This window comes from Mya arenaria, chromosome 17, assembly GCF_026914265.1.
Source record: "Mya arenaria isolate MELC-2E11 chromosome 17, ASM2691426v1".
In the NCBI taxonomy this organism is placed as follows: domain Eukaryota; kingdom Metazoa; phylum Mollusca; class Bivalvia; order Myida; family Myidae; genus Mya; species Mya arenaria.
The window spans coordinates 497,254-514,169 of record NC_069138.1 but is presented as its reverse complement, the minus strand read 5'-3'; the positions used below and the strand labels follow the sequence as shown (position 1 = coordinate 514,169).

Below are 16,916 nucleotides of genomic sequence, written 5' to 3'. Positions count from 1 at the left end.
TATTCAAAAGTTGAACAATTTTGTGTTATTTACATTGTTAAAGTAATCTTAGTCTATTTTCATTAATTGGATACAATAGTCGTTGATTCTGCTGGAGAACAGAATGATAAAGTTAAAGAGGAAGAACGAGGAAGAAAGAGGCTAGGGTTGTTGGTGTAAATAAAATACTTCCAGTTTCAAATCTTCCACTGAGTCCTGAGAGTCCAAATGTACATTGCTAGTGCTGAATATCACATGTTTACAGAAGGGAAACAATTCAAGGTTGGTTTCTAAGTGATCCTGTTGAGGCCTGGTTTTAAACCCCTAGTAAATTTACATTTTACTGACCGTTCCAAGGCGGTACCTAACAATCCTTGATAAACATACCTAGTTTTTTATATAGTACATAATAAAATTATGCTCTGTGCTGTTTGTGGAGTGTTGTGCTGTTGTTCCATGTTTCTTGTTTGTGAATTATTGTTTTTGTGTTCTATGTCTTTGGCGTTTTCCCAGTGACATTAAATGGGGTTCATGTTTAAATTTTTGGCTACTGAACTTGTTTCTGTAGTTTTTGCACATAATATTGATTTACTGTCTGAGGAACTGAAAAGAAAGGAAAGAGACCATTTCTCATTTTGTAGAAGAGTAAAAGCTTGTGTTTTCCAAGCCTTCTATAAGCTCTCATAGCCAGATTCAATGTGAAGCAGTCGCAGAGAAACAAGGCTAGCACAACCAGACGCAATACGTTCGCATACATTTGAAATTTTGCCAAGATCATTGTTTTTAAACTTTGTATAATAATTCCAGATGACATCGTCATTCTCCATGATTGACCTAATAACAGAAAAATAATTAACCTCCAGATACCTCTTATCCAGTTGCTAGTGTAGACTTTTCATGATGCTAATTCTAGACCAAGCTTTTTTAATATAGCTAATGAGGGAGTGAGGGTATCCCAACTGCCTTCATCAAAAAGAAAAAAAAATGCTTGTGAGATTTAACAAACGAGATATCAGTGTCATACATGTACACAGGCGGATTATTGGCTTTATTCCGTTTCCGTTATATGACCATTAATTCAGATTAATTTGGATTGAGCTTAACAAGCACTTATCACCCCAGATAGATATTTTGTTAGGCAACACCTTTAAAGGGCTGATCCAGAATGTTGTGAAACGTATTTGAGAAAAACTTTTTCTTCTACAAAGAACAAAGTCTTAATTATTCATATACATCATTCTGTAAGGTGACTTTATTATATCGATTGATCATTTTTATGAGCTTTCTCGATTTTTATGTCGGTTTTCTTTCGATAAAGAATGCAGTTTGACATTGAAATTGAAAAAAACAAACAAAAAAAAACAATTATTAGTTGGTGTCTGTATTATTATTTTTTGTAATGATATATTGACTAAAGGCTTATGTGTTGAAATAAAGAAAATAAGGGGAAAAGGAAGAATTGTTTCAACTGCAGTCATTTTTCTTTACAATAAAACTGTGTAGAATCATTCAAAATAGCAATCAAGACGTGATCTCGTGTATTCAGCGTTCGTCAAATTTGCCATTAACAGTAATAATGCGGCTTATTAATCGATACTACCATTTTGATAAGTGTGTGATATTTTTGTTATGCTTTTATTTGTGTATGGTATGTTTAAATGATTGCTAGTTCATTGTCTGTTTAGCCCTTGCATTGTGCCACTAAACATGGTTCATTTTTGACTTTTCGAATACTGGACTTGTCCCTGTAGTTTTCATTGTTTTTATCAGTAATCTTTTCTCTGTTTAATGTTTAGCAGATTATAGAATTCAAATCGATCTCCGTTGATGATATTTATGTACTGAAATTGCGTCGATGAATACAATGTCTTTTGAATTCATTAAATTGAGACGCATTTCAAGATGGTAAGATATGCTTTGATCACATAATTACTAAACATGTGTTTAATATATTTTGATATTGTGCAATCTAATATCCACGTTTACTGTTAATTGCATGGTTTTAAACGTATTTTAATCCTTCCGACAATGGACATTTTCCGTTTATTATGTTGTTCTTGCGGATTTGTCCTTACTAAAGACACTATTTTTTAGAAAACAGTTCTTAGTCTTTTCAATGCATGCTTAATGTTATGAACAAGCCAGTGCTGAGTAAGGAGTTAGGCTGTTATGATGCCCACTTTGATAATTTTAGACCTGAGAATGTTTGATAGTTCAATGAATTAAACTTTTAGATAAACCCTCGTCGGAGTATGAATACTAGTATATAATAAGATACAAGGTTATGGAGAGTAAGAACCCTTACCATATGCGTATAAAGTTGTCAGCTAATTTTTGTTTTGCTATCGCGATGCATCAATATGATTTCTGCCTATCAATTTGTGTTCTTTAATAGTTGTGTTTTATACAGTACTACACAGACCCTTGATGAGGGAACTATTGGTAGGTATTTTGAATATCTATCAGATATCTGTTTGTATTCTGACATCTGCAATGCAACGAGAAAAGCTGAACTTGAGGTATCTGACAATGATATACCTTGCTGCCATTCGTGCAGCTGTGACATCGGATGTGTAGAAGATAGGAATTGCTGTCTTGATGAAATGTATGAGAAGCATAATACGGTTAAAGAAAAATGCATGAATGTAGGTTATTCAAAAGTAGCAGACTCGTATCTTATAGTCGACACTTGTCCGAACGCTGTTTCGGAACTGGACGGCGATGGCTTAGAGAAATACGTGGCTAACAATTCTTGCGCTGATGTAATCTTCCAACCAGTTTCATCAATGAAGATGGACAAGATATATGTAAATTCCGTATGTGCGAGGTGCAATGGCGCGACTGATGTAAAGGTTTGGGACGTGATGGTTGAGATACGTCCGGATGAAATGTTTTCAATCAATGTAGAACAAATCCTAAACTCTTTTCCACACGAATTCCTCTCTCCGAAAAACGAGAATTGGAGTCACAAGAAATGCATATTGGCTACTGAAAGCTGTTCTCCCAACTACAGTAATGCCACTGTTCAGTCACTGTGCTATTCAATAGAGGCACCAATAAAAGTTGGCTTTAAAATATTCAAGAATGCCTTCTGTGCCCTGTGTTATGGGATTAGCGAATACATAATCCGCCTCAATAGAGTTTGTGTGTCCTCTGGTATAGATCGAATACCATCTTCAACTTTTACTATATTGTTGAATTATAGGACCCTTAAAGGAATTTCATCGTCTGAAGCTCACGTGACTTTATCAGCCAACTTGGTTTGCTCTAAGAACGAAATAGAAGCTCACAATAAGGTACGCATATCTATAACTTTCCATTTTATAGAGAGCTATTAACATATACATAACTACATCAAATTTGAACGTATTAAACGTTTCTCAAGTGATTTTTGAATGTGATAAATATAATAAAGTAAATACCAACGCCCATTCAAATGCAATCAACCACTGAGTTCCCTTTTGAACCCGTTTTATTGGAGCGTCATTTGATTTTTTTTTCGCAGCAAACAAAAAGTAAAAGGCGAATGATATTACAAATAATATAACAAATATGATTAATTTGCCTTAACATATTGTAAAATATATCATAAACGTTTGATTTTAGGTGGAAAAAGAGCACATATAAATAACTGTGATAATTAAGTGCACTCGTATGACGAATTTTTGGTCTTTTTTGCATATCAGTGTTTAACATGCAAACATCTTGAACGATTGTTATGCATAGTTTTTTTTTTTTTTTTTTTTTTTTTTTTTTTTTTTTTTTTTTTTTTTTATAAATAATCGATACCTTTTGGGAAAGACAATGAGGTTTAATTCACATTATCTGACATAAACCCGAGTGTACTTGTGTAACAGAGAATTCGTGATTCACTCACCGTTCATCATATTGTAATCACGCAATTTTGATGCACGTGTGGTCTGCTTGTTATGTGTGCGCGTTTGTGTCTCTCGTTAAGTAATGTTTGGGCGTTTACCTTGTATCTCTAATGGGTTTAAACTTGATTGTTTGACCACGTAGCTTGTCACTATGGTATTCGTTGGTACATTTAGTGTTTTTTATCGCTTCAAAGATAGGAAAAAATATCCGTTTGCTAGTTTTTTTGCACGAAACTGATCTGAAGAAACTGACCTCATGAGCTGGAAAACTAATACCTGCTTGTTTTTCTTGTATCATTTTTGTCGTGTGTAATATATTAAGTCTTTGCAAAGTATTACATTAAACTTTTACATATTGGCTGGCTAACACTCGCTTAAATCACCGTTGTTCGTGCTACACGTCATATGCAACTTGTATAATGTATACAAAACTAGATGACGTAGTGCACACAAAGTAGACCACGCGTACACGTTCCCGTTCAAGTAGTGTTTCTCTGAAGTTCTTCATATCGATATAGTGTTTATGTCTCCTTGAAGACCACATTAAATACTTCTCAAGAGATTTATCCTTTTCCGCTTTACATATCATGTTTGATTGTATGTAATACTGACTTTTATAAAAGTATGCTTATTAGTATAGACGAACATCCTTATGTACTTGAATATTAACTGTGGATTCTATCCTTACTCTAAACTTTCTTTCCCCCCTCAATCCTTTAATATTAATTCTCCATTTCACATTGAAGACAGATTGTTTGCCATTGCGGTGTCCTATTGGAATGACAAGAAATGATAGAGGCGACTGCTTTTACATTGGTGCCGAGTGGGCTGGGAACTACGCTTTGAATATCCTTCTACGAAAAACAAGTGACAAACCTTTAACGCGTGCCTTTCTTGACATATTGAAAAAGACCAGTGGTATAAAGTTGTTGGACAGGATAGATTTACCTGCACCATGTAAAACATTTGAATTTTCAGGGGTGATATTGTACGATGAGCTTGTTAACAATACAAAGGACATTGAACAGCTACTTGTGGTCTTATACAGGCAGGTAAACGGCAAAGGAGAACATCCAGAGAAAATAATTGAATCGTGCCGTTCTTGCCTCATCGATTACTGGCGATTCGCGATAAAAACGGAATCCTTTACCTTCAAACCGTCTCTGTTTCAACATAAATCTATTCCGGATGGAAACACGAAGCTAATAAAGTTGGGTGATACGAGTAATGGTCCCCCTGGATAAATACACCAACGCGTTTCCAGTTTCTGCATGCAACAAAAAAGGCACTTAACCTGTTAATGAATGAACCTTTTGTAAACATTCATAAACTGTTTTTCTGCAATCAGGTGAGTATGTTGTTTTTTATTAGACAAACACGTATGTATGTATTGTATCTGTTTGAAAATCGTCACATAATACTTTTTAAATATGAATTCAGTAATAAAGCAGTATATTCTAACTTTCTTATGAATTAAACATCATGTTTTTGTTGAATCTGCAGTTTATGTATTTGACATTTAGAGACAGATTAATAAATAATGTCCTCACTATCACATAGATCATTGTAATACCTCGAAGTTCCCGGTGAATTAAATAAGATTTCCACATCCGTGATATATTTTACATGCTCTGAGACCGACTACTTAACCCTTTATCACATTGTATTGATACACGTGTGCGTATACAATTCAATTTTTACATTCTTGTGAACTTGCACATAAACAATCTTTGTATTAATTAAGATAACAATGAGTGAATAGGTCTAAAGGTCAAGGTCTGCTAAAGGTTCGATAGGTTCGATGTCAACAAGGGGAACGTTCTGTAGACTTAAAAGGGAATTCAGATTTATATCCAGGCAACGTACAAACGTTATTGTCCCGTTAATGCAGTGATAAGCAAACTCAATCCTCCCCAAGGAATCGCGTGTTCGATTCAAGTCCAATGCGTATGTGAGTTTGGTTTGTGGTCACCAAGCTGGACAAGTCGGCTTACTCCGAATTGCACCACAACGCAAGAGCACACTCTTGCGCAACATCATGCACATGAAAGTGGCTGAGCATCAGTTAATATATCACGCCTCCATCATGCATAACGCCATTGGTCCTGGACTTTTCCCTTCAACCCCTGTAATATACATGCGTTGCCTTCCAGTTGTTTCTGCCATTAGATGAAGTGCTGTTGGGATATGGCGAACTAGTAATTGAATCAACGGGGAAAGTGCTGTACAACAACGAGTTTGAGCTTATAGATGATCGCAGAGTCGCTGTTTGTGCTGAAGACTACGTCGTGGAGACCACTGTAGTTTCTTGTGCGCTACAAACAAAAGGAGTTTCGGTCTTACACGCTGTTTATGTTAACCTATTGATTATGGGCATTGTTATGAAAATCTTCTGTGCACCTGTACTTGTATATGATCTTGAATGATGTATTATTTTGTTAAGATATAAAAACAGAACAGTTTTCATCTGATTGTATTCCGTGTTATGTAATGCGTATGTTTATATGTTGTTTTTTTTCAATTTAACATTGAAAGTTATATAAATTTCCTAAAATACAAATATCTGAGAACATTATTTCGTTATTCGATTATACTATACTATAATGAATTTCAGCAATCAATTACACCAGATAATTAAAAAGATATATATGACCAAACATTATGCTGACATACAAATAATAAAATATAGCATCCCTAAAACAATCTTTGGGTTTTCTTTCTGAACGTTGTGTATGTTACTTGGATTTGGTGAAACTGATGGATATCTAGACAATACAGTATTATGCTGAACGAAAGTATGCTTAATCAGACAGGTTAACATAATCGTTATTATTTTAACATTGCCAAAGTTTTATTTTAAAGCGCTGTAAAGGAAGACATGTATCATGTATCATACTTTACAAAACGAAAGCTGTCCATCCGAATAATTATCTGAAATATAATATATTTAAATAATGACATTTAAGTTTCCATACAGAGGGCAAATAATGAATTCAACATTCAGTAAATATTGATTTTAATGAATATTTCTTCAACAAGTAAACTCCTTTGAAACTTTGATGAATAATATCGCCATTTCGTTTTCAATGGTTTTTGTATATTGCGAGTATAGGTACATTACCCGACATAGAACTGACTTAATGATTAACAAAACACTGCAAATACATTAATTTTATCGATCAATACTCTCCTATTTTATTGCGAAGGTTTAGTTGTCGGATATTGATAAAAATGATTGGACTATTTATATTTGTGCGGAATTTAAAATTTGAGATTGAACTCATGTGGTTATACTTTGTTGACTATTTTAAAGAACCTCGATACAATAATTAAAACTATAGGGCACAGGTTCATTGATCATCTTTAAACAAAGCGAGTGTTAGGTTCACAAGGCCCCGGCATAACACATTACACGAGAGGGACACAGCATACAAACATCACAGACACAAAGCGAGTGTTAGGTTCACAAGGCCCCGGCATAACACATTACACGAGAGGGACACAGCATACGAACATCACAGACACAAAGCGAGTGTTAGGTTCACAAGGCCCCGGCATAACACATTACACGAGAGGGACACAGCATACAAACATCACAGACAGACTACACGTGCTTGTGAAAGGAGGTATATTTCAGTGTATGGATATCGTATTGTTGCTGCGTAATTGACGTATTGATATGGCGTGTTCGCCGTTTTGATGCAGTGAACGTTTTGTCGCGGCTTGGTTGACGTAATGTTGCGGCTTGGTTGACATATCATTTAGACTTGGTTGACAAATTGGTGCGGCTTGGTTGAAAAATTGTTGAGGCATGGTTGACGTATTGTTGCAGCTTGGTTGACGTATTGTTAATGCAAGATTAACGTATTGTTACGGTTGGTTTGACAAATTGTGCATGGTTGACGTAGTGTTGGTGCTTAATTAATGTATTGATAGCGCTTGCTTGACGTACTGATGCAGTAAACGTATTGTTACGGTTGGTTTGACTTATTGTTGTGGTATGGTTGACAAATTGTGGAGGATTGGTTGACCTTTTGTTGCGGCTTGGTTTACGTATTGATACGGCTTGTTTGACGTATAAATGCAGTAAACGTATTGTTACGGCTTGGTTGACATATTGGTACGGCTTAGTTGACATATTGTGGAGGCTTTGTTGACGTTATATTGCTACTTGATTGACTAATTGATGTGGCTTGTATGACGCTTTAATGCAGTAAACGTATTGTTACTGCTTGGTTGACGTATTGGTGCTGCTTGAGTGAGGAATTGATGTGGCTTGTATGACGTATAAATGCTGTAAACGTATTGTTACGGCTTGGTGGACATATTGGTGCGGCTTGGTTGACATATTGTGTAGGCTTTGTTGACGTTTGATTGCTGCTTGATTGACGAATTGATGTGGCTTGTATGACGTATTAATGCGGTGAACGTACTGTTGCTGATTGGTCGACGTATTGATATTGCTTATTTGAGATATTGATGAAGTGGAATAATTGTTGCGGCTTGGTTGAGGTATTGTCGTGGCTTGGTTTACGTGTTGTCGTGGGTTGGTTGACGTATTGTCGCGGCGTGGTTGACGTGTTGTTGTGGCTTGGTTGGCATAATATTGCGGCTTGGTTGACATAATGTTGCGGCTTGGTTTACATGTTGTTGCGGCTTGGATTACACAATGTTGAAGCTTGGTTTACCTGTTGTTTCGGCTTGATTAACATATTGTTATGGCATGTTTTACGTATTGTTGCGGCTTTGTTGACGTATTGTTGCGGCTTGGTTAAGGCAATGTTGCGGCTTGATTTACGTGTTGTTGCGGATTGGTTGACGTATTGTTGCGGCTTGGTTTAGGTAATGTTGCGGCTTGGTTAACGTATTGTTGAAGCTTGGTTTTACGTGTTGTTGCGGCTTGGTTTACGTGTTGTTGCGGATTGGTTGACGTATTGTTGAGGATTGGTTGACGGGTTGCTGCGGTTTGGCTGATATAATGTTGCGGATTGGATGACATAATGTTGTGGCGTGGTTGCCATAATGTTTCAGCTCGGTTGACGTATTGTTGAGGCTTGGTTTACGTGTTGTTGTGGCTTGGTTGATGTATTGTTCCGGTTTGGTTGACATAATGTTGTAGCTTGTATGACATTATGATGCGGCTTGGTTGACGTATTGTTGCTGCTCGGTTGACGTATTGTTGCGGCTTGGTTAACGTGTTGTTGCGGCTTGGTTGACGTATTTGTTGCGACTTGGTTGACGTTTTGTCTAGCTCCTCTTAGCGTATTGTCACAGCTTGGTTGACGTTTTGTCTCGCTTCGCTTAACGTATTGCCGCAGATTGGATGACGTTTTGTCTTCCGTCTTTCAAGCTATTGTGGCAGCTTGGTTGACGTTGAAGTTTTGTCTTGCATCTCTTAACGTATTGTCGAAGCTTGGTTGACGTATTGTCGCGCTTCTCTCAACGTATTGCTGCGGCTTGGTTTACGAATCGGTATGGTTTGGTGAATATTGGTGTTGCTTCGTTTATGTTTCGTTGCGGATTGGTTGACGTTTCGGTGCGACTTTGCTGACAACTTTTGTCGGACTTGGTTTACATTTTTGTGCGCCTAGGTTAATGTATTATAACAGCTTAGTTATTGAATTGTTGCGGATAGGTTAACATGTTGTTGTGGTTTAGGTGAGGTTTTGGTTTCCGTATTATTGCGGTTTGTTTTACGAATTGCTGTGGGGTATTTGACGTGTTGTACACATAGCTTAGTAAACACGCTTGACTTTGTTTAAAATACTTTATTTATCGTTGTCATAACCTCTATCAGATATTCAAGCTAAACACTTTTCTGTTGCCCTCTATTCAGATTAATCCTCTTTATTGCATGCTCTTCATTCTAAGAAACGTTACACAACACAGGTTATACATTAGGGGTGCCTTTATTTAGACAGTAACCTTTTGTCAAACTACCTTCCGTCAGCTTAGAATTATAAATGGCAGAAACTGTTGGCAGGGTGGTTTGAGGCTATTGCCCCATTTTTAAAACAAATAAATCGTGTCCGTAATGGAGCATTTTTGCGTACTTAATACTTTTTCCTTCCGATTTCTACATGAGAAGTAAACTTGGACCTTTGAGTGTTGGTGTTAACTTAACGTGTGCGTCACCCCTCCTTATTCCGCTAATGACGTGATTATGGCGTGCTTAATGCTTAGAATACTTCATGGTTACGACAAGTTCCAAGTTACCACTATACACATAACAATATATTAGATTGGTTTTGTGAGTTTGGATGGGTTCAAATTAAGATCTATGCAAATTACTAAATCAATTGCCTCTGACACCACTTAAACTTTCATATTGAATTTTAAACTGAAGTTATGTGTATCCTGTGTCAATAAAAAGCGACTCAATAAAAGTTATTCATTTAATATTTAAAATGAAATATGACCCAGGAAATATAACGTTTATGAATTACATATTGTTTTCGATGTGATACATTAATATCTACCACAATTTTTGAACATTTGATGCTAAAATAAATCAGCATTTTTTAAGGCCCAGGTGATGCATGCTTAATAGTATAAATCATTTTTTTAATCTGCTGGGACAGTTCCCTTATAACCGTATGTTCATGCTGTTGCATCTGAAAAAAGTGCGATATTAGATGTTAATGTAGTATTGTGACTTGCGATTTGTCGTAGGCATGAACTATTCTAAACATTAAACGCGTCATTTTTACGTCATTAGCGGAATTAGGAGGGTTGATAGGGAAATACCCAGTAGTCATTTCAAAAACCCATTCTACAACATATTTTTCCTCACAAGACACCTATTTTCTTCCTACGACTGTCGTACAACATCGATAGACAAGCTACGAATGCAAAATGTTCGTCGTAAACCTGCATAGTCATGTCATTGTTCCATAGTGACCTAGGCCTTATTAGCATATGTTATTATAATATTATAGAAATGTTATAAATGTAAAGTTTTATCTTTTGTAATTTAACAATTGAAATCCTATGCTGATTTAAAATAATTATTGTTACAACAGATGTTGTTTCCGATGGCTGACAATACTTCAACTTCAAGATGAATAACTGGTCGTGTAAGTTTAATATAGTTAAAACACGTGTCCTTTTACCAGTTGTGAACACATGAATGTGATAATATGTGATTGAGTTATAGTTTAGATTAAATGCATTTATTTAGCAAAAAAAACAAAAACAAGTGAAACAACATAGAAACTACATGATCAAGTTCAGAAACCTACAATTTACCCCTCATTACTCAAGTTACGAAATAAAGTATTTGTATAAGTACGTGTAGCAGTTACAAAAGACAAATCAATAATTGGGCTGCAAAGATCGGTGGTAGCACCTATGAAACGAGTTTTCATACATATACAGTTATCAGGCAGTGTTTGCTCTAATTTGCTCATATTCAAAACAAATAAACAAACAGACGTTACAGTATAATTGTGTTCCCATTTTCAGACTTCTGCTGGATAATTCCGCAATGGCTACTCACACTTGCCAGTGTGATATGGAGAAAACTAATATCTGGTCTGTATGAAGAATAATCTTAAAATAGGTTCACTTGCCTGAATGCCTTAGCACAAACTTGTTCTGCTATTAACGATGCATATTTATTAAAAACAATCAGTAGTTTTACATATTTAGTTATCAAGATAATGTTTTAGTCTGTTTATATTCTAAAGCATCAAACAAACGTTACAATATATTTTTATACACTGACTGGATGTTTCGTCACAACTACAGCATTTGTAGACTGCCTGAAGATCCCTCCCAGACACTGCCTAAAAACTACTCTGAATTCATCACTGTGAACATTGCCATCCTGGACATTTCACGCTAGAATTGATTCACACTAATGGAGTTCCATATAAATGTATAACAGCAGCATTGTTTGAACATAATGGAAGAATTTGTATTTCTAGTCATAAATTCACGGAAAGTGTACGAATGAATTCAAATTGCCAATCTACCATATCAGGCCCAGCTTTGACAAAGCACGACGGCTACTCAAGTTCGGACATAGTCTTTGCATTCCAATGTATTTGCCAACGACAATTACTTTTCGAGTGGATACACAGACCCAGACAACATACCTGGCCTTCTCGTGAACTGATGCAGGCAATACCAAAGTTACCTGCGTACCTTGTTCCAGTAGGCTCCAGTAGGCTGTAAGAGCAGTGAAAACAAACACATGGAATGGAGGGTGTGTTTTACAGGTGAACAAAAGCTCATTGAAAGTTTCACTGAGTCTCAGTATAAGTTGTACATACTACTTAAATTAATCAACAAACATGAACTCAAGTCAATCTGTGAGGACATGTCATCTTACGTTATGAAGAACATCGTGTTTTGGTTAGTTGAATCAAAAGCGCAACATTTCTTTACTAGAGAAAATCTATTTGTTGAACTGATTTCTAGTCTACATATGTTACAACAAGCCATTAGGGACAATCATCTCTTCTACTACATGATCGCAGGTCGGAACCTCCTGAAAGGCATAATCAAACCAGCCGAACAACGAAAATTAATTGAAAAAAACTCGAAAAGCTGATTCAGGAATGTCCCCGCTTGATACTTAGATGCCCCAAAGTATATGCAGCCCTGAAGATGTCTCCAGCAGATCTGGCAAAGATGGGCCCTTGGCGGGACGAGCTGGAGAAACTGTTGCTAAAGAAGGAGAATATTTGGCAAACAAAGTCAACACGCAACAAAACTGACATGGAGGTGAAGCAGTTGGCAGAAAGAGATCCTCGGTACCTCCGCGTAAGGGAACGAATGAATAATATGGTCTGGCCTCGGTGGAGGCAGTACCAGCGACAAGATGCTGAGAATTATATTCAAGGACTAGTTTTTAATGCGCTTTCATAAAATAATCATAGCAAACGCGTGTAGAACATTCTAAATACAGTTATGAAACAAATTACATTCCAGTATGTAATCACCAATTCAATGAAACATACTTGAAAGATATTCGTTTATGACTAAATAAATGTTTAGAGTAGTCGTTAAAAAGACAGTTTCACTGGTAATACAAACTTAAAATTATTGGGCCGCAAAAATATCTCTGAACTGAACTGTTTAAAACACATTTCAGTTTTGAATCACAAATGTTTATAATCAAATTGGAACATCAATCTATCATGTCAGCTATGATAGTGAAATTTGAATATTGTATTTAATAATCAGTTTGGGCGATAACATTTTAAGTTCAGTTTGTTATTTCTATAACTTTTATGCAATTGTTTCATTTATTGTTGAGCAATACAATGCAATGCATAACATCATATCAAAATATTTATATTCATATACATATTTCTCCAATCGGCACAATTTAACCTGACTGTGGCAAAGTCATATGTAAATATTTCGAATTAGGTTAAATGAGATTATGTGAATAAAATACACATATGAAGTCTTAAGTGTACTTTACATTGGTGTATAAAAATATCTTTGTGAAAATTTTGGTGGTGTTTAAACTGACCACCATTGAAGAAAGCAAACTTTAATAACATGAACAAATCACAAATGGCTTATGTATGTCTCTTATTTTTTATTCGGCATTTTTGCTTTCATCTTTGTGCCTGTGAACATGACCTTTATTAAATTTAGCTTCCTTTCACCTGTACTTTTTCATACATTATAGATTATTCTAATCATATGGTGTTGTCTATTGAGATACTCACAATAGTTTCTTTTATTATCTTATTCGTTCCATTGTATATGTATACAAATATGTGACGATTTGCTGTTTGCTATCAATGAATGCTATCAATTTGTCTTTGTTTGAACTGTGTCAATGTCGTACTATGACGTCATTGCAATTTCCGATTTTTTTAGACGTCGTATAATGTAAGTTTATACTGTTTTTTTACACTTGGTTCAAATAAAATTTTGATCAGGTAATAAAACAATTATTTTTTTGTTTAGATAAATTTTTGATCAAGTTATAAATATCTATTTTATGGCTATTTGGGTAAAAGTCATTACTTTGCGTCGAGGATTGTCATTCAATGTACATATACGATTTTCGTTCTTTCGTGCCATTGGCCGTTATGTCAAATGTTGTTAAGTGTTGCAATCATTTCAAAAGATCATCGCATGCAAATGCTCCACGTCACTACCACCTGGTTTAGCCTCATCGAAAGACCCTGTCGTGGACATTGAGTCCAGCGTCGCATATCTATTGGCATCGTCCGCCATATCTGGGACATTGATGAACGTCCCCTCGCTGTCTACTGCCATAGGTTCGGTCATAATGCAACTTTAAATTGCCAATACTGTTTAACGTGACTGTTTGGTCTCAACAAGCGTTGTTGGTACCACTGGATCTTCTGTATTACATATCTCACCGCTACCACCAAAGGTAGGGCCCGGGATACCTAGGGTAACGTAAAACATCACCGACTCGAACACCGAGTGATTGTACAGTGTCACACTCACTTGTTTGTATGCTGTGACCCGGCGAAAACATGTCTATCAGCATTAAAAGTCAATTTTAAATATAAGTATACTTTAAGTATTATAGCACTGAGTAAAGCGGTAGCATACGACCATTTGTACAACTGAACTTTGTCGATTTCATACAACCCTTCATCTAGTATGTATCTATGCGCTTCCATACGTTATAATTGCTAAGACACCATGACACCGGACGAAATGACTGTGCTACGACTTTTAATTAGACTATTAAAAGTCGACAAACCTTTTACTGACAAAAACAAGGAATACACGTCAACAGTTTCTAAATTTTATTTTATGGACTTGGTGTTTGTAAAATACCGGACACGTTATGCCCGCGATTATCGCGATGATGAATGGATTAACTGAGATTACGGAGAAAAATAAATGTCAGCCTTCCCATGCATCTGAAAATGATATTCTACATGATCTATTATTAAGGTTTTCTTTGTATAAAAATACCGTTTTAATTATAGTGTCTGTAAATAATATTTAGCCATTATCAATAATTCAAATATTCCCGCTGTAACATACTTTTATTTAAGTTGAATATTTGGCTAATGGGTTTACATTTATTGGCGAAAGCCACAGTTTTTTAGATAAAACACCAATGATAAATGTTGACAAATTGATGTCGAAGCAGATGAGTGCTTGAATTTGAATAAAGACAAATTGAAAACAAATGGACATCAAAAACTTCATTTGTATTTGCCTGCTTAAAGTCAACCTCGCGAAAATACATGTAAATCATGATTTATTAGTTTGCTATATTAATTAAACACTTAGATGCAAAGTTATTCTTTGTTTCCACTGTTATTCAAAACACATGATTTGCAAACGTAAAGCGTGATTTCTATTGTTAAATATCTTAAATGCAGGTCAACATAACTGCGAGGTCTAAAACATGCGCACGTGCCCTGTGACGTCATTTCCCCCGTGTGTTGTAATTTGATATCCAAGCGTATTAGAATATTGAATGGCATTTTTTAGAAAGTACTCAACGGAATAAAATGAAACTTCGCAAGTGGGAGGCCTCTGTATTAATCTAGATCATCGAAATTATCAATCACCGTAAATAAACGTGTTTTTTAACATGTGTTTGAGATTTGTATCTTGTTCGATTGAGTAACGACAACCAGTATTATTTTTCTAATTTGATCATCGTTCTGTCTGTCTTCTTACTGAAACATTACTAGAGAATGCATCTTTTTTACAATCTTTTTTGGAAAATGCATCTTTTTTTGCAATAACTTGTGGACAAGCCTTTCAATTTTACGTTTAAAAGTGATTGAACGTATCAACTATGAAGTGATTATCGTGATGTCATATGATAAACTGTTTCCGGTTACTGTCGGGTTGTTCGATTTACAAATTGGTGAGAAAGAATAACTGTTAGGGTTTCTTAAATTATATTAATTCTTTTTTTAACAGTTCAGGAAAGCAATAATGAACTATTCGGACTCCACACACTTTAACCAGCCCAACTGCGTTCATACCCCGGTAATGATACCAATCACGCAACTCATTCCTTTAGTATATTCCACCCTCGTCCCAAGTAAACTCCTTTAGATTTCAACTTTCTTGCAGGGTCTTAAAGTATGAGCAATGTATATTCAGTTCAAATCATCAAGTTAAGCAAAAACTACATTGACAAGCTTTGTTGTAAAATCAATCTGACATAAGCCTTATTTAAAGGCCGAAAAATGAGTATTTATAGGTTTCTATAAATGTAAACAAAGTCTTCAAGAAAATAGTCTTTAAGAAAATAACATCAACCAAAATGTTAATGAAATAGGAATGTTTCGTATGGAATTAAACGCATTCTGCGGATTATGCCTGTGTTAAAACGTCATTTTATACGAAACTTATGAACCTCGATTATTCAAATCCAAATACAACGATATTTCATGTATTATCTTCTATGTACAACGTTATTATATCTTTTTCTTTTGTTAATATATGTGAAAGGTTAAGCGCTCGAAAGACCTTGAAAAAGAAAAAAAATGCTGACAGGCTCTTTTGAATTATTATCAATGATTCTTTCGGTCGTCTGTTTTTGTTTCTTTATAAACAGTACGTCACAAACCATGTTAAGGCGTTGTTGTTGTTGTCGTCGTCGTCATCATCTATGTCGTGCAAAAACTTTAAACGAGGACATAACTCAGACAAAAAATTTAGAAATTCAAGTCAAACTTGGTTTGCATGTTACATGAGACAGTACGCACATGTCGTGACATGTGTAGCAAAGACCGTCACTGTGGCAAACAATATGATAAATGTACAGTTATGCTACGTTTCGACGGTGAACAAAACAGCAGTCTTATGTTGGCGTCACAAATATCGTTTGTTTCTCTTCGCTCTCTACCTAAAGCATTTTAATAATATATGAATATCAACTGTTTTCTGATAACGGAAAGCTTGAATTTACATTGCTGCTTAATGGCCTCTGAATTGTCACCATTTGACCAAAATTGTCCTGTATGTTCCCTTACTCAAAATTTTGTTCATGAAATCGGACAAGCGTGATAGCCTGTCAGCTCGCACTATTTATCGCTTTTGACCATGGTCCTCGATTTTACAAAATTTAACCATCTG

At 35.6% G+C, this 16,916-nt stretch overlaps 1 long non-coding RNA gene across 1 annotated transcript; it reads left to right on the top strand.

Annotated features, from left to right (window-relative positions):
- Positions 1–7,359: 7,359 nt before the first annotated feature.
- On the top strand, positions 7,360–11,724 carry LOC128223812 (uncharacterized). The gene is made up of 4 exons (XR_008259361.1): positions 7,360–7,483; positions 10,880–10,933; positions 11,322–11,390; positions 11,607–11,724. It is a non-coding gene; the product is annotated as an uncharacterized LOC128223812 (long non-coding RNA).
- The last annotated feature ends 5,192 nt before the right edge of the window (positions 11,725–16,916 follow it).